Source organism: Salvelinus fontinalis, chromosome 2, assembly GCF_029448725.1.
Source record: "Salvelinus fontinalis isolate EN_2023a chromosome 2, ASM2944872v1, whole genome shotgun sequence".
Lineage (NCBI taxonomy): Eukaryota > Metazoa > Chordata > Actinopteri > Salmoniformes > Salmonidae > Salvelinus > Salvelinus fontinalis.
This window is the reverse complement of record NC_074666.1, coordinates 98,274,893-98,292,886: the sequence shown is the minus strand read 5'-3', so window position 1 is coordinate 98,292,886 and position 17,994 is coordinate 98,274,893. Positions and strand designations below refer to the sequence as shown.

Here is a 17,994-nt window from a genome sequence, read left to right as displayed (position 1 = left end):
TGAACAAGGGTTACAGTGTGGTGTTGAACAAGGTTTACAGTGTGGTGTTGCTGTTGAACAAGGGTTACAGTGTGGTGTTGAACAAGGGTTACAGTGTGGTGTTGAACAAGGGTTACAGTGTGGTGTGGTGTTGAACAAGGGTTACAGTGTGGTGTTGCTGTTGAACAAGGGTTACAGTGTGGTGTGGTGTTGAACAAGGGTTACAGTGTAGTGTTGAACAAGGGTTACAGTGTAGTGTTGCTGTTGAACAAGGGTTACAGTGTGGTGTTGCTGTAGAACAAGGGTTACAGTGTGGTGTTGAACAAGGGTTACAGTGGGGTGTTGCTGTAGAACAAGGGTTACAGTGTGCTGTTGAACAAGGGTTAGAGTGTGGTGTTGAACAAGGGTTACAGTGTGGTGTTGCTGTTGAACAAGGGTTACAGAATGGTGTTGCTGTGGAACAAGGGTTACAGTGTGGTGTGCTGTTGAACAAGGGTTACAGTGTGGTGTTGCTGTTGAACAAGGGTTACAGTGTGGTGTTGAACAAGGGTTATAGTGTGGTGTTGCTGTAGAGCAAGGGTTACAGTGTAGTGTTGCTGTTGAACAAGGGTTACAGTGTGGTGTTGTTGTTGAACAAGGGTTACAGTGTAGTGTTGCTGTTGAACAAGGGTTACAGTGTCGTGTTGAACAAAGGTTACAGTGTAGTGTGATGTTGAACAAGGGTTACAGTGTAGTGTTGCTGTTGAACAAGGGTTACAGTGTGGTGTTGCTGTTGAACAAGGGTTACAGTGTTGTGTTGAACAAGGGTTACAGTGTGGTGTGTTGTTGAACAAGGGTTACAGTGTGGTGTTGGTGTTGAACAAGGGTTACAGTGTGGTGTTGGTGTTGAACAAGGGTTACAGTGTGGTGTTGGTGTTGAACAAGGGTTACAGTGTGGTGTTGCTGTTGAACAAGGGTTACAGTGTGGTGTTGCTGTTGAACAAGGGTTACAGTGTGGTGTTGAACAAGGGTTACAGTGTGGTGTTGAACAAGGGTTACAGTGTGGTGTTGCTGTTGAACAAGGGTTACAGTGTGGTGTTGCTGTTGAACAAGGGTTACAGTTTGGTGTTGAACAAGGGTTACAGTGTGGTGTTGAACAAGGGTTACAGTGTGGTGTTGCTGTTGAACAAGGGTTACAGTGTGGTGTTGAACAAGGGTTACAGTGTGGTGTTGCTGTTGAACAAGGGTTACAGTGTGGTGTTGAACAAGGGTTACAGTGTAGTGTTGCTGTAGAACAAGGGTTACAGTGTGGTGTTGGTGTTGAACAAGGGTTACAGTGTGGTGTTGAACAAGAGTTACAGTTTGGTGTGGCTGTTGAACAAGGGTTACAGTGTGGTGTTGAACAAGGGTTACAGTGTGGTGTTGAACAAGGGTTACAGTTTGGTGTTGCTGTTGAACAAGGGTTACAGTGTGGTGTTGAACAAGGGTTACAGTGTAGTGTTGCTGTTGAACAAGGGTTACAGTGTGGTGTTGAACAAGGGTTACAGTGTGGTGTTGGTGTTGAACAAGGGTTACAGTGTGGTGTTGAACAAGGGTTACAGTGTGGTGTTGCTGTTGAACAAGGGTTACAGTGTGGTTTGGTGTTGAACAAGGGTTACAGTGTAGTGTTGCTGTTGAACAAGGGTTACAGTGTGGTGTTGCTGTTGAACAAGGGTTACAGTGTGGTGTTGAACAAGGGTTACAGTGTGGTGTTGCTGTTGAACAAGGGTTACAGTGTGCTGTTGAACAAGGGTTACAGTGTGGCGTTGAACAAGGGTTACAGTGTGGTGTTGCTGTTGAACAAGGGTTACAGAATGGTGTTGCTGTGAAACAAGGGTTACAGTGTGGTGTGCTGTTGAACAAGGGTTACAGTGTGGTGTTGCTGTTGAACAAGGGTTACAGTGTGGTGTTGAACAAGGGTTACAGTGTGGTGTTGCTGTAGAACAAGGGTTACAGTTTGGTGTTGCTGTTGAACAAGGGTTACAGTGTGGTGTTGAACAAGGGTTACAGTGTAGTGTTGCTGTTGAACAAGGGTTACAGTGTGGTGTGGTGTTGAAAAAGGGTTACAGTGTGGTGTTGCTGTTGAACAAGGGTTACAGTGTGGTGTTGAACAAGGGTTACAGTGTGCTGTTGAACAAGGGTTACAGTGTGGTGTTGAACAAGGGTTACAGTGTGGTGTTGAACAAGGGTTACAGTGTGGTGTTGGTGTTGAACAAGGGTTACAGTGTGGTGTTGAACAAGGGTTACAGTGTAGTGTGCTGTTGAACAAGGGTTACGGTGTGGTGTTGCTGTTGAACAAGGGTTACAGTGTGGTGTTGAACAAGGGTTACAGTGTGGTGTTGAACAAGGGTTACAGTGTAGTGTGCTGTTGAACAAGGGTTACAGTGTGGTGTTGCTGTATAACAAGGGTTACAGTGTAGTGTTGAACAAGGGTTACAGTGGGGTGTTGAACAAGGGTTACAGTGTGGTGTTGCTGTTGAACAATGGTTACAGTGTGGTGTTGCTGTTGAACAAGGGTTACAGTGTTGTGTTGAACAAGGGTTACAGTGTGGTGTTGAACAAGGGTTACAGTGTGGTGTTGAACAAGGGTTAAAGTGTGGTGTTGCTGTTGAACAAGGGTTACAGTGTGGTGTTGAACAAGGGTTACAGTGTGGTGTTGAACAAGGGTTACAGTGTGGTGCTGCTGTTGAACAAGGGTTACAGTGTGGTGTTGAACAAGGGTTACAGTGTAGTGTTGAACAAGGGTTACAGTGTAGTGTTGCTGTTGAACAAGGGTTACAGTGTAGTGTTGGTGTTGAACAAGGGTTACAGTGTAGTGTTGCTGTTGAACAAGGGTTACAGTGTAGTGTTGCTGTTGAACAAGGGTTACAGTGTGGTGTTGAACAAGGGTTACAGTGTGGTGTTGCTGTTGAACAAGGGTTACAGTGTGGTGTTGAACAAGGGTTACAGTGTGGTGTTGAACAAGGGTTACAGTGTGGTGTGGTGTTGAACAAGGGTTACAGTGTGGTGTTGCTGTTGAACAAGGGTTACAGTGTGGTGTTGTTGTTGAACAAGGGTTACAGTGTAGTGTTGCTGTTGAACAAGGGTTACAGTGTCGTGTTGAACAAAGGTTACAGTGTAGTGTGATGTTGAACAAGGGTTACAGTGTAGTGTTGCTGTTGAACAAGGGTTACAGTGTGGTGTTGCTGTTGAACAAGGGTTACAGTGTTGTGTTGAACAAGGGTTACAGTGTGGTGTGTTGTTGAACAAGGGTTACAGTGTGGTGTTGGTGTTGAACAAGGGTTACAGTGTGGTGTTGGTGTTGAACAAGGGTTACAGTGTGGTGTTGGTGTTGAACAAGGGTTACAGTGTGGTGTTGCTGTTGAACAAGGGTTACAGTGTGGTGTTGCTGTTGAACAAGGGTTACAGTGTGGTGTTGAACAAGGGTTACAGTGTGGTGTTGAACAAGGGTTACAGTGTGGTGTTGCTGTTGAACAAGGGTTACAGTGTGGTGTTGAACAAGGGTTACAGTGTGGTGTTGCTGTTGAACAAGGGTTACAGTGTGGTGTTGAACAAGGGTTACAGTGTAGTGTTGCTGTAGAACAAGGGTTACAGTGTGGTGTTGGTGTTGAACAAGGGTTACAGTGTGGTGTTGAACAAGGGTTACAGTTTGGTGTTGCTGTTGAACAAGGGTTACAGTGTGGTGTTGAACAAGGGTTACAGTGTGGTGTTGAACAAGGGTTACAGTTTGGTGTTGCTGTTGAACAAGGGTTACAGTGTGGTGTTGAACAAGGGTTACAGTGTAGTGTTGCTGTTGAAAAAGGGTTACAGTGTGGTGTTGAACAAGGGTTACAGTGTGGTGTTGGTGTTGAACAAGGGTTACAGTGTGGTGTTGAACAAGGGTTACAGTGTGGTGTTGCTGTTGAACAAGGGTTACAGTGTGGTGTGGTGTTGAACAAGGGTTACAGTGTAGTGTTGCTGTTGAACAAGGGTTACAGTGTGGTGTTGCTGTTGAACAAGGGTTACAGTGTGGTGTTGAACAAGGGTTACAGTGTGGTGTTGCTGTTGAACAAGGGTTACAGTGTGCTGTTGAACAAGGGTTACAGTGTGGCGTTGAACAAGGGTTACAGTGTGGTGTTGCTGTTGAACAAGGGTTACAGAATGGTGTTGCTGTGAAACAAGGGTTACAGTGTGGTGTGCTGTTGAACAAGGGTTACAGTGTGGTGTTGCTGTTGAACAAGGGTTACAGTGTGGTGTTGAACAAGGGTTACAGTGTGGTGTTGCTGTAGAACAAGGGTTACAGTTTGGTGTTGCTGTTGAACAAGGGTTACAGTGTGGTGTTGAACAAGGGTTACAGTGTAGTGTTGCTGTTGAACAAGGGTTACAGTGTGGTGTGGTGTTGAAAAAGGGTTACAGTGTGGTGTTGCTGTTGAACAAGGGTTACAGTGTGGTGTTGAACAAGGGTTACAGTGTGCTGTTGAACAAGGGTTACAGTGTGGTGTTGAACAAGGGTTACAGTGTGGTGTTGCTGTTGAACAAGGGTTACAGTGTGGTGTTGCTGTTGAACAAGGGTTACAGTGTGGTGTTGAACAAGGGTTACAGTGTGGTGTTGAACAAGGGTTACAGTGTGGTGTTGGTGTTGAACAAGGGTTACAGTGTGGTGTTGAACAAGGGTTACAGTGTAGTGTGCTGTTGAACAAGGGTTACGGTGTGGTGTTGCTGTTGAACAAGGGTTACAGTGTGGTGTTGAACAAGGGTTACAGTGTGGTGTTGAACAAGGGTTACAGTGTAGTGTGCTGTTGAACAAGGGTTACAGTGTGGTGTTGCTGTATAACAAGGGTTACAGTGTAGTGTTGAACAAGGGTTACAGTGGGGTGTTGAACAAGGGTTACAGTGTGGTGTTGCTGTTGAACAATGGTTACAGTGTGGTGTTGCTGTTGAACAAGGGTTACAGTGTTGTGTTGAACAAGGGTTACAGTGTGGTGTTGAACAAGGGTTACAGTGTGGTGTTGAACAAGGGTTAAAGTGTGGTGTTGCTGTTGAACAAGGGTTACAGTGTGGTGTTGAACAAGGGTTACAGTGTGGTGTTGAACAAGGGTTACAGTGTGGTGCTGCTGTTGAACAAGGGTTACAGTGTGGTGTTGAACAAGGGTTACAGTGTAGTGTTGAACAAGGGTTACAGTGTAGTGTTGCTGTTGAACAAGGGTTACAGTGTAGTGTTGGTGTTGAACAAGGGTTACAGTGTAGTGTTGCTGTTGAACAAGGGTTACAGTGTAGTGTTGCTGTTGAACAAGGGTTACAGTGTGGTGTTGAACAAGGGTTACAGTGTGGTGTTGCTGTTGAACAAGGGTTACAGTGTGGTGTTGAACAAGGGTTACAGTGTGGTGTTGAACAAGGGTTACAGTGTGGTGTGGTGTTGAACAAGGGTTACAGTGTGGTGTTGCTGTTGAACAAGGGTTACAGTGTGGTGTGGTGTTGAACAAGGGTTACAGTGTAGTGTTGAACAAGGGTTACAGTGTAGTGTTGCTGTTGAACAAGGGTTACAGTGTGGTGTTGAACAAGGGTTACAGTGTAGTGTTGCTGTTGAACAAGGGTTACAGTGTAGTGTTGCTGTTGAACAAGGGTTACAGTGTGGTGTTGAACAAGGGTGACAGTGTGGTGTTGAACAAGGTTTACAGTGTGGTGTTGCTGTTGAACAAGGGTTACAGTGTGGTGTTGAACAAGGGTTACAGTGTGGTGTTGAACAAGGGTTACAGTGTGGTGTGGTGTTGAACAAGGGTTACAGTGTGGTGTTGCTGTTGAACAAGGGTTACAGTGTGGTGTGGTGTTGAACAAGGGTTACAGTGTAGTGTTGAACAAGGGTTACAGTGTAGTGTTGCTGTTGAACAAGGGTTACAGTGTGGTGTTGAACAAGGGTTATAGTGTAGTGTTGCTGTTGAACAAGGGTTACAGTGTAGTGTTGCTGTTGAACAAGGGTTACAGTGTGGTGTGGTGTTGAACAAGGGTTACAGTGTAGTGTTGCTGTTGAACAAGGGTTACAGTGTAGTGTTGCTGTTGAACAAGGGTTACAGTGTGGTGTGGTGTTGAACAAGGGTTACAGTGTAGTGTTGCTGTTGAACAAGGGTTACAGTGTAGTGTTGCTGTTGAACAAGGGTTACAGTGTGGTGTGGTGTTGAACAAGGTTTACAGTGTGGTGTAGTGTTGAACAAGGGTTACAGTGTGGTGTGGTGTTGAACAAGGGTTACAGTATGGTTAAGAGTGTGTGTACTGTGTCTTATAATATAGCCTCACCTTTCCTTTCTCACTAGAGCAGGTTGACGGATATGGAACATTTAGCACAGTGACCTTTGACCTGCTAGCTACAGGTAATCAGACGGTAACGATGAGATATTGAAACTCCTTGCATGACGTACTGTCGTTGCTATAGTAACAGGAGAAATCCACCTCAGGCCACAGATAGTGAGGAAACATCTCATAAATTTAATGCACCGTTTCCCAAACTCGGTCCCGGGGCCCCGTCCGGGGACACCTTTAGTGTTTTTCTGACCATACCACCCACTCAACCTGACTATACCACCCACTCAACCTGACTATACCACCCACTCAACCTGACTATACCACCCACTCAACCTGACTATACCACCCACTCAACCTGACCTTACCACCCACTCAACCTGACTATACCACCCACTCAATCTGATTATACCACCCACTCAACCTGACTATACCACCCACTAAACCTGACTATACCACCCACTCAACCTGACCCTACCACCCACTCAACCTGACCCTACCACCCACTCAACCTGACCATACCACCCACTCAACCTGACTATACCACCCACTCAACCTGACTATACCACCCACTCAACCTGACTATACCACCCACTCAACCTGACCTTACCACCCACTCAACCTGACTATACCACCCACTCAACCTGACTATACCACCCACTCAACCTGACTATACCACCCACTCAACCTGACTATACCACCCACTCAACCTGACTATACCACCCACTCAACCTGACTATACCACCCACTCAACCTGACTATACCACCCACTCAACCTGACCCTACCACCCACTCAACCTGACTATACCACCCACTCAACCTGACTATACCACCCACTCAACCTGACTATACCACCCACTCAACCTGACTATACCACCAACTCAACCTGACTATACCACCCACTCAATCTGATTATACCACCCACTCAACCTGACTATACCACCCACTCAACCTGACTATACCACCCACTCAACCTGACCCTACCACCCACTCAACCTGACCCTACCACCCACTCAACCTGACTATACCACCCACTCAACCTGCCTATACCACCCACTCAACCTGACTATACCACCCACTCAACCTGACTATACCACCCACTCAACCTGACCATACCACCCACTCAACCTGACTATACCACCCACTCAACCTGGCTATACCACCCACTCAACCTGACTATAGCACCCACTCAACCTGACTATAGCACCCACTCAACCTGACTATACCACCCACTCAACCTGACTATACCACCCACTCAACCTGACCATACCACCCACTCAACCTGACTATACCACCCACTCAACCTGACTATACCACCCACTCAACCTGACTATAACACCCACTCAACCTGACTATACCACCCACTCAACCTGACTATACCACCCACTCAACCTGACCCTACCACCCACTCAACCTGACTATACCACCCACTCAACCTGACTATACCACCCACTCAACCTGACTATACCACCCACTCAACCTGACTATACCACCCACTCAACCTGACTATACCACCCACTCAACCTGACTATACCACCCACTCAACCTGACCCTACCACCCACTCAACCTGACTATACCACCCACTCAACCTGACCCTACCACCCACTCAACCTGACTATACCACCCACTCAACCTGACTATACCACCCACTCAACCTGACTATACCACCCACTCAACCTGACTATACCCCCCACTCAACCTGACTATACCACCCACTCAACCTGACTATACCACCCACTCAACCTGACTATACCACCCACTCAACCTGACTATACCACCCACTCAACCTGACTATACCACCCACTCAACCTGACTATACCACCCACTCAACCTGACTATACCACCCACTCAACCTGACTATACCACCCACTCAACCTGACCCTACCACCCACTCAACCTGACTATACCACCCACTCAACCTGACTATACCACCCACTCAACCTGACCCTACCACCCACTCAACCTGACTATACCACCCACTCAACCTGACTATACCACCCACTCAACCTGACTATACCACCCACTCAACCTGACTATACCACCCACTCAACCTGACTATACCACCCACTCAACCTGACTATACCACCCACTCAACCTGACTATACCACCCACTCAACCTGACTATACCACCCACTCAACCTGACTATACCACCCACTCAACCTGACTATACCACCCACTCAACCTGACTATACCACCCACTCAACCTGACCCTACCACCCACTCAACCTGACTATACCACCCACTCAACCTGACTATACCACCCACTCAACCTGACCCTACCACCCACTCAACCTGACCATACCACCCACTCAACCTGACTATACCACCCACTCAACCTGACTACACCACCCACTCAACCTGACCCTACCACCCACTCAACCTGACCATACCACCCACTCAACCTGACTATACCACCCACTCAACCTGACTATACCACCCACTCAACCTGACTATACCACCCACTCAACCTGACTATACCACCCACTCAACCTGACTATACCACCCACTCAACCTGACTATACCACCCACTCAACCTGACTATACCACCCACTCAACCTGACTATACCACCCACTCAACCTGACTATACCACCCACTCAACCTGACCATACCACCCACTCAACCTGACTATACCACCCACTCAACCTGACTATACCACCCACTCAACCTGACCATACCACATACTCAACCTGAATATACCACCCACTCAACCTGACTATAGCACCCACTCAACCTGACTATACCACCCACTCAACCTGACTATACCACCCACTCAACCTGACCCTACCACCCACTCAACCTGACTATACCACCCACTCAACCTGACTATACCACCCACTCAACCTGACTATACCACCCACTCAACCTGACCCTACCACCCACTCAACCTGACCCTACCACCCACTCAACCTGACCCTACCACCCACTCAACCTGACCATACCACCCACTCAACCTGACCCTACCACCCACTCAACCTGACCCTACCACCCACTCAACCTGACCCTACCACCCACTCAACCTGACTATACCACCCACTCAACCTGACAATACCACCCACTCAACCTGACCATACCACATACTCAACCTGAATATACCACCCACTCAACCTGACTATAGCACCTACTCAACCTGACTATACCACCCACTCAACCTGACTATACCACCCACTCAACCTGACCCTACCACCCACTCAACCTGACTATACCACCCACTCAACCTGACTATACCACCCACTCAACCTGACTATACCACCCACTCAACCTGACCCTACCACCCACTCAACCTGACTATACCACCCACTCAACCTGACTATACCACCCACTCAACCTGACTATACCACCCACTCAACCTGACCCTACCACCCACTCAACCTGACCCTACCACCCACTCAACCTGACCCTACCACCCACTCAACCTGACCATACCACCCACTCAACCTGACTATACCACCCACTCAACCTGACTATACCACCCACTGATACCACCCACTCAACCTGACTATACCACCCACTGATCCTGTCTGATCTCTCAGACAGATCTATAACATGACAACTATCGATCCAGTCTGGTCTCTCAGACAGATCTATAACATGACAACTATCGATCCAGTCTCTCAGACAGATCTATAACATGACAACTATCGATCCAGTCTGGTCTCTCAGACAGATCTATAACATGACAACTATCGATCCAGTCTGGTCTCTCAGACAGATCTATAACATGACAACTATCGATCCAGTCTGGTCTCTCAGACAGATCTATAACATGACAACTATCGATCCAGTCTCTCAGACAGATCTATAACATGACAACTATCGATCCAGTCTGGTCTCTCAGACAGATCTATAACATGACAACTATCGATCCAGTCTGGTCTCTCAGACAGATCTATAACATGACAACTATCGATCCAGTCTGGTCTCTCAGACAGATCTATAACATGACAACTATCGATCCAGTCTGGTCTCTCAGACAGATCTATAACATGACAACTATCGATCCAGTCTGATCTCTCAGACAGATCTATAACATTACAACTATCGATCCAGTCTGGTCTCTCAGACAGATCTATAACATGACAACTATCGATCCAGTCTGGTCTCTCAGACAGGTCTATAACATGACAACTATCGATCCAGTCTGGTCTCTCAGACAGATCTATAACATGACAACTATCGATCCTGTCTGATCTCTCAGACAGATCTATAACATGACAACTATCGATCCAGTCTGGTCTCTCAGACAGATCTATAACATGACAACTATCGATCCAGTCTCTCAGACAGATCTATAACATGACAACTATCGATCCAGTCTGGTCTCTCAGACAGATCTATAACATGACAACTATCGATCCAGTCTGGTCTCTCAGACAGATCTATAACATGACAACTATCGATCCAGTCTGGTCTCTCAGACAGATCTATAACATGACAACTATCGATCCAGTCTCTCAGACAGATCTATAACATGACAACTATCGATCCAGTCTGGTCTCTCAGACAGATCTATAACATGACAACTATCGATCCAGTCTGGTCTCTCAGACAGATCTATAACATGACAACTATCGATCCAGTCTGGTCTCTCAGACAGATCTATAACATGACAACTATCGATCCAGTCTGGTCTCTCAGACAGATCTATAACATGACAACTATCGATCCAGTCTGATCTCTCAGACAGATCTATAACATGACAACTATCGATCCAGTCTGGTCTCTCAGACAGATCTATAACATGACAACTATCGATCCAGTCTGGTCTCTCAGACAGATCTATAACATGACAACTATCGATCCAGTCTGGTCTCTCAGACAGATCTATAACATGACAACTATCGATCCAGTCTGGTCTCTCAGACAGATCTATAACATGACAACTATCGATCCAGTCTGGTCTCTCAGACAGATCTATAACATGACAACTATCGATCCAGTCTGGTCTCTCAGACAGATCTATAACATGACAACTATCGATCCAGTCTGGTCTCTCAGACAGATCTATAACATGACAACTATCGATCCAGTCTGATCTCTCAGACAGATCTATAACATTACAACTATCGATCCAGTCTGGTCTCTCAGACAGATCTATAACATGACAACTATCGATCCAGTCTGGTCTCTCAGACAGATCTATAACATGACAACTATCGATCCAGTCTGGTCTCTCAGACAGATCTATAACATGACAACTATCGATCCTGTCTGATCTCTCAGACAGATCTATAACATGACAACTATCGATCCAGTCTGGTCTCTCAGACAGATCTATAACATGACAACTATCGATCCAGTCTCTCAGACAGATCTATAACATGACAACTATCGATCCAGTCTGGTCTCTCAGACAGATCTATAACATGACAACTATCGATCCAGTCTGGTCTCTCAGACAGATCTATAACATGACAACTATCGATCCAGTCTGGTCTCTCAGACAGATCTATAACATGACAACTATCGATCCAGTCTCTCAGACAGATCTATAACATGACAACTATCGATCCAGTCTGGTCTCTCAGACAGATCTATAACATGACAACTATCGATCCAGTCTGGTCTCTCAGACAGATCTATAACATGACAACTATCGATCCAGTCTGGTCTCTCAGACAGATCTATAACATGACAACTATCGATCCAGTCTGGTCTCTCAGACAGATCTATAACATGACAACTATCGATCCAGTCTGATCTCTCAGACAGATCTATAACATTACAACTATCGATCCAGTCTGGTCTCTCAGACAGATCTATAACATGACAACTATCGATCCAGTCTGGTCTCTCAGACAGATCTATAACATGACAACTATCGATCCAGTCTGGTCTCTCAGACAGATCTATAACATGACAACTATCGATCCTGTCTGATCTCTCAGACAGATCTATAACATGACAACTATCGATCCAGTCTGGTCTCTCAGACAGATCTATAACATGACAACTATCGATCCAGTCTCTCAGACAGATCTATAACATGACAACTATCGATCCAGTCTGGTCTCTCAGACAGATCTATAACATGACAACTATCGATCCAGTCTGGTCTCTCAGACAGATCTATAACATGACAACTATCGATCCAGTCTGGTCTCTCAGACAGATCTATAACATGACAACTATCGATCCAGTCTCTCAGACAGATCTATAACATGACAACTATCGATCCAGTCTGGTCTCTCAGACAGATCTATAACATGACAACTATCGATCCAGTCTGGTCTCTCAGACAGATCTATAACATGACAACTATCGATCCAGTCTGGTCTCTCAGACAGATCTATAACATGACAACTATCGATCCAGTCTGGTCTCTCAGACAGATCTATAACATGACAACTATCGATCCAGTCTGATCTCTCAGACAGATCTATAACATGACAACTATCGATCCAGTCTGGTCTCTCAGACAGATCTATAACATGACAACTATCGATCCAGTCTGGTCTCTCAGACAGATCTATAACATGACAACTATCGATCCAGTCTGGTCTCTCAGACAGATCTATAACATGACAACTATCGATCCAGTCTGGTCTCTCAGACAGATCTATAACATGACAACTATCGATCCAGTCTGGTCTCTCAGACAGATCTATAACATGACAACTATCGATCCAGTCTGGTCTCTCAGACAGATCTATAACATGACAACTATCGATCCAGTCTCTCAGACAGATCTATAACATGACAACTATCGATCCTGTCTCTCAGACAGATCTATAACATGACAACTATCGATCCAGTCTGGTCTCTCAGACAGATCTATAACATGACAACTATCGATCCAGTCTCCCAGACAGATCTATAACATGACAACTATCGATCCAGTCTGGTCTCTCAGACAGATCTATAACATGACAACTATCGATCCTGGGTAGTTGGAAAGCAACAACAAAAAAAACAAACGAGTTCTACTCAGGTGGGACATTTATTCTCCACTAAAAAACAGCAATAAACTTCTTTAAATACTGTTCACAATAGTCAGTATGCATCTCTAAACTTGTCTTAGAGCGATACTTTATCCACTACATATACAGTCACCTTCAGAAGTGTTGTGTGCTTCAACAAAAAATGTACACTGATTCAGTTTCTCAGAGAAAGAGATTTTTTAAGAGAGTAATAAAAATAATCGCAATAAGATTGATGTCGAAATTATTGGCAACACTTTAAAGATTTGTATAAATAAAATAAATCTGCATAACAATTTTTAAAAAATATATATGTTTTTAAGTTCATCATAACTTTAAGGAAACTGTATTGTGGTCTTCCATGGCTTCCTGTTTCCCTGAGGGTATAATAATAAGATAACAGACATGTAAAAATCCATTTCACATCCATCACCATGGGGAAAGGCCCTTGGATAGGAACCAAGACATGAGACAAAAATAGAGCTCTTTGGCCACACACACCAGGGATGGTTATTGGCATTGAAAGAGCCATATTAAACACTAGGCAGAAAAGAACCTCGTACCTACTGTAAAATATACTTATGTTCATGTTATGGGGATGTTTTGCTTCCACTGATCCTGGCGCTAAGACTAAGGGTCAAGGGTCGTTAAGGGTCAACGCCACCATGAACTCAAAATCAGCCCAAAAACCCTGGTTGCCTCATCCAGGAGGCTGAAATTTAGCCGCAAGTGGATCTTCCAATGAGAACACAACTCTATCTAGCCACCTAGCGCTGTTGTTTGGTTAGCGGTGTTTCTGTAGCACAGCCACCTAGCGCTGTTGTTTGGTTAGCGCTGTTTCTGTAGCACAGCCACCTAGCGCTGTTGTTTGGTTAGCGGTGTTTCTGTAGTACAGCCACCTAGCGCTGTTGTTTGGTTAGCGGTGTTTCTGTAGCACAGCCACCTAGCGCTGTTGTTTGGTTAGCGGTGTTTCTGTAGCACAGCCACCTAGCGCTGTTGTTTGGTTAGCGGTGTTTCTGTAGCACAGCCACCTAGCGCTGTTGTTTGGTTAGCGGTGTTTCTGTAGCACAGCCACCTAGCGCTGTTGTTTGGTTAGCGGTGTTTCTGTAGCACAGCCACCTAGCGCTGTTGTTTGGTTAGCGGTGTTTCTGTAGCACAGCCACCTAGCGCTGTTGTTTGGTTAGCGGTGTTTCTGTAGCACAGCCACCTAGCGCTGTTGTTTGGTTAGCGGTGTTTCTGTAGCACAGCCACCTAGCGCTGTTGTTTGGTTAGCGGTGTTTCTGTAGCACAGCCACCTAGCGCTGTTGTTTGGTTAGCGGTGTTTCTGTAGCACAGCCACCTAGCGCTGTTGTTTGGTTAGCGGTGTTTCTGTAGCACAGCCACCTAGCGCTGTTGTTTGGTTAGCGGTGTTTCTGTAGCACAGCCACCTAGCGCTGTTGTTTGGTTAGCGGTGTTTCTGTAGCACAGCCACCTAGCGCTGTTGTTTGGTTAGCGGTGTTCCTGTAGCACAGCCACCTAGCGCTGTTGTTTGGTTAGCGGTGTTTCTGTAGCACAGCCACCTAGCGCTGTTGTTTGGTTAGCGGTGTTTTTGTAGCACAGCCACCTAGCGCTGTTGTTTGGTTAGCGGTGTTTCTGTAGCACAGCCACCTAGCGCTGTTGTTTGGTTAGCGGTGTTTCTGTAGCACAGCCACCTAGCGCTGTTGTTTGGTTAGCGGTGTTTCTGTAGCACAGCCACCTAGCGCTGTTGTTTGGTTAGCGGTGTTTCTGTAGCACAGCCACCTAGCGCTGTTGTTTGGTTAGCGGTGTTTCTGTAGCACAGCCACCTAGCGCTGTTGTTTGGTTAGCGGTGTTTCTGTAGCACAGCCACCTAGCGCTGTTGTTTGGTTAGCGGTGTTTCTGTAGCACAGCCACCTAGCGCTGTTGTTTGGTTAGCGGTGTTTCTGTAGCACAGCCACCTAGCGCTGTTGTTTGGTTAGCGGTGTTTCTGTAGCACAGCCACCTAGCGCTGTTGTTTGGTTAGCGGTGTTTCTGTAGCACAGCCACCTAGCGCTGTTGTTTGGTTAGCGGTGTTTCTGTAGCACAGCCACCTAGCGCTGTTGTTTGGTTAGCGGTGTTTCTGTAGCACAGCCACCTAGCGCTGTTGTTTGGTTAGCGGTGTTTCTGTAGCACAGCCACCTAGCGCTGTTGTTTGGTTAGCGGTGTTTCTGTAGCACAGCCACCTAGCGCTGTTGTTTGGTTAGCGGTGTTTCTGTAGCACAGCCACCTAGCGCTGTTGTTTGGTTAGCGGTGTTTCTGTAGTACACCCACCTAGCGCTGTTGTTTGGTTAGCGGTGCTTAGCGCTGTTGTTTGGTTAGCGGTGTTTCTGTAGTACACCCACCTAGCGCTGTTGTTTGGTTAGCGGTGCTTAGCGCTGTTGTTTGGTTAGCGGTGTTTCTGTAGTACACCCACCTAGCGCTGTTGTTTGGTTAGCGGTGTTTAGCACTGTTGTTTGGTTAGCCGTGTTTCTGTAGCACGAGATGTAGTTTGCAAAACAAATGGCCAACTTAATTGATGTAAAGAATCATGACATCATTCTGCGAGGTAAACATAGGCTAGTTTGTAGCTAGTTAACGTTTCTTAGAGAAGGTGTGTTTTCGGGGGGAAGCCTTTTCCACCTATCAGAAGACAGTTAGGCCTGTCATTAGCATCATTAGCATGTTTCCTTTTCCTTCATTGTGTTGAAACCCGGACATTTTACTCCCCATTATGCCTCCACTATATCCTCCCACTACACCACTTGTATTTAGCCTTTAGAAACCACGTGTAAAGCGTGTCTATAATCCTCCCCAGTTTTGCCTTTTAAATCCTATTTTAATGCGTTTATATGGACAGGTGGCACCTGATCCTAGATCAGCACTCGTACTGAGAGAGGCTTTGTGGATACGGGCACCGATGTCCCTGTTCTACTGTAATCCTCTCCTCCAGTTTCTAAAGGCCTTGAGTCCCTGTTCTACTGTAACCCTCTCCTCCAGTCTCTAAAGGCCTTGAGTCCCTGTTCTACTGTAATCCTCTCTTCCAGTCTCTAAAGGCCTTGAGTCCCTGTTCTACTGTAATCCTCTCCTCCAGTCTCTAAAGGCCCTGTTCTACTGTAATCCTCTCCTCCAGTCTCTAATGGCCTAGAGTCCCTGTTCTACTGTAATCCTCTCCTCCAGTCTCTAAAGGCCTTGAGTCCCTGTTCTACTGTAATCCTCTCCTCCAGTTTCTAAAGGCCTTGAGTCCCTGTTCTACTGTAATCCTCTCCTCCAGTCTCTAAAGGCCCTGTTCTACTGTAATCCTCTCCTCCAGTCTCTAAAGGCCTTGAGTCCCTGTTCTACTGTAATCCTCTCCTCCAGTCTCTAAAGGCCTTGAGTCCCTGTTCTACTGTAATCCTCTCCTCCAGTCTCTAAAGGCCCTGTTCTACTGTAATCCTCTCCTCCAGTCTCTAATGGCCTAGAGTCCCTGTTCTACTGTAATCCTCTCCTCCAGTCTCTAAAGGCCTTGAGTCCCTGTTCTACTGTAATCCTCTCCTCCAGTCTCTAAAGGCCCTGTTCTACTGTAATCCTCTCCTCCAGTCTCTAATGGCCTAGAGTCCCTGTTCTACTGTAATCCTCTCCTCCAGTCTCTAAAGGCCTTGAGTCCCTGTTCTACTGTAATCCTCTCCTCCAGTCTCTAAAGGCCTTGAGTCCCTGTTCTACTGTAATCCTCTCCTCCAGTCTCTAAAGGCCCTGTTCTACTGTAATCCTCTCCTCCAGTCTCTAATGGCCTAGAGTCCCTGTTCTACTGTAATCCTCTCCTCCAGTCTCTAAAGGCCTTGAGTCCCTGTTCTACTGTAATCCTCTCCTCCAGTCTCTAGAGTCCCTGTTCTACTGTAACCCTCTCTCCTGATGCACTGCAGCTCATACCGGACCTACCTTACCCTTCATATATCATCATATATCTCTTCATATATTATATATATATATATATATATGTATATTTATGTACATTCTGACATATATATATCTACACAGATATACATGCATGTTACTGATCTATTTATGTACGATGGTATATAAATGTTCTCATATATCTATGGAATATATATATATATATATATTTGTGATGTGTGTCTGTGTCTGCTGTTAAAGATAGGGTGAGGTTAAACAAGCAGGTATATAGTATATTCTAGGGTCCCCCCTGTACCCTCACCCCTCCCTGCACCCCCCATCTGTCCTGCTGGTTGGGGGATCGTGGTGGGGCTGGTTAGCCCAGTTTAGGATTAGCGGGTCAATGCTAGCAAAGCTAAGGGTTAGAGTTATAGAGGGTGAGTCATTAACTGTTAGCAATTAATGCTAGTTTAGCTTAATTGTTAGCTGCTAATGCTAGTTATTGGCTAACACTACATTAGCGTCGGGGTTAACTGCTACTGGTAGTTTAGCCACAGGACTAGCAGTGATTCCTAGTTTATGGTTAGCTACTAATGCTGTTTCAGTGACAGCGTTAGCTGCTAATGCTATTTTAGCCCCAGGGCTAGCAGTGATGGCTAGTTTGGGGTTAGCTGCTAAAGGTAGTTTAGCCCCAGGATTAGCAGTGATTCCTAGTTTAAGGTTAGCTACTAATGCTGTTTCAGTGACAGCGTTAGCTGCTAATGCTATTTTAGCCCCAGGGCTAGCAGTGATGGTTAGTTTGGGGTTAGCTACTAATGCTAGTTCAGTGACAGGGTTAGCTTCTAATGCTATTTTTGCCCCAGGACTAGCAGTGATGGCTAGTTTGGGGTTAGCTGCTAGTTTAAGGTTAGCTACTAAT

The 17,994-nt window shown here is 46.0% G+C and overlaps 1 protein-coding gene across 6 annotated transcripts in view; it reads left to right on the top strand.

Annotated features, from left to right (window-relative positions):
* Positions 1–17,994, top strand: part of caskin1 (CASK interacting protein 1) — a 195,490-nt gene that overhangs the window by 133,324 nt on the left and 44,172 nt on the right. The gene's annotated exons all lie outside the window — the stretch shown is intronic.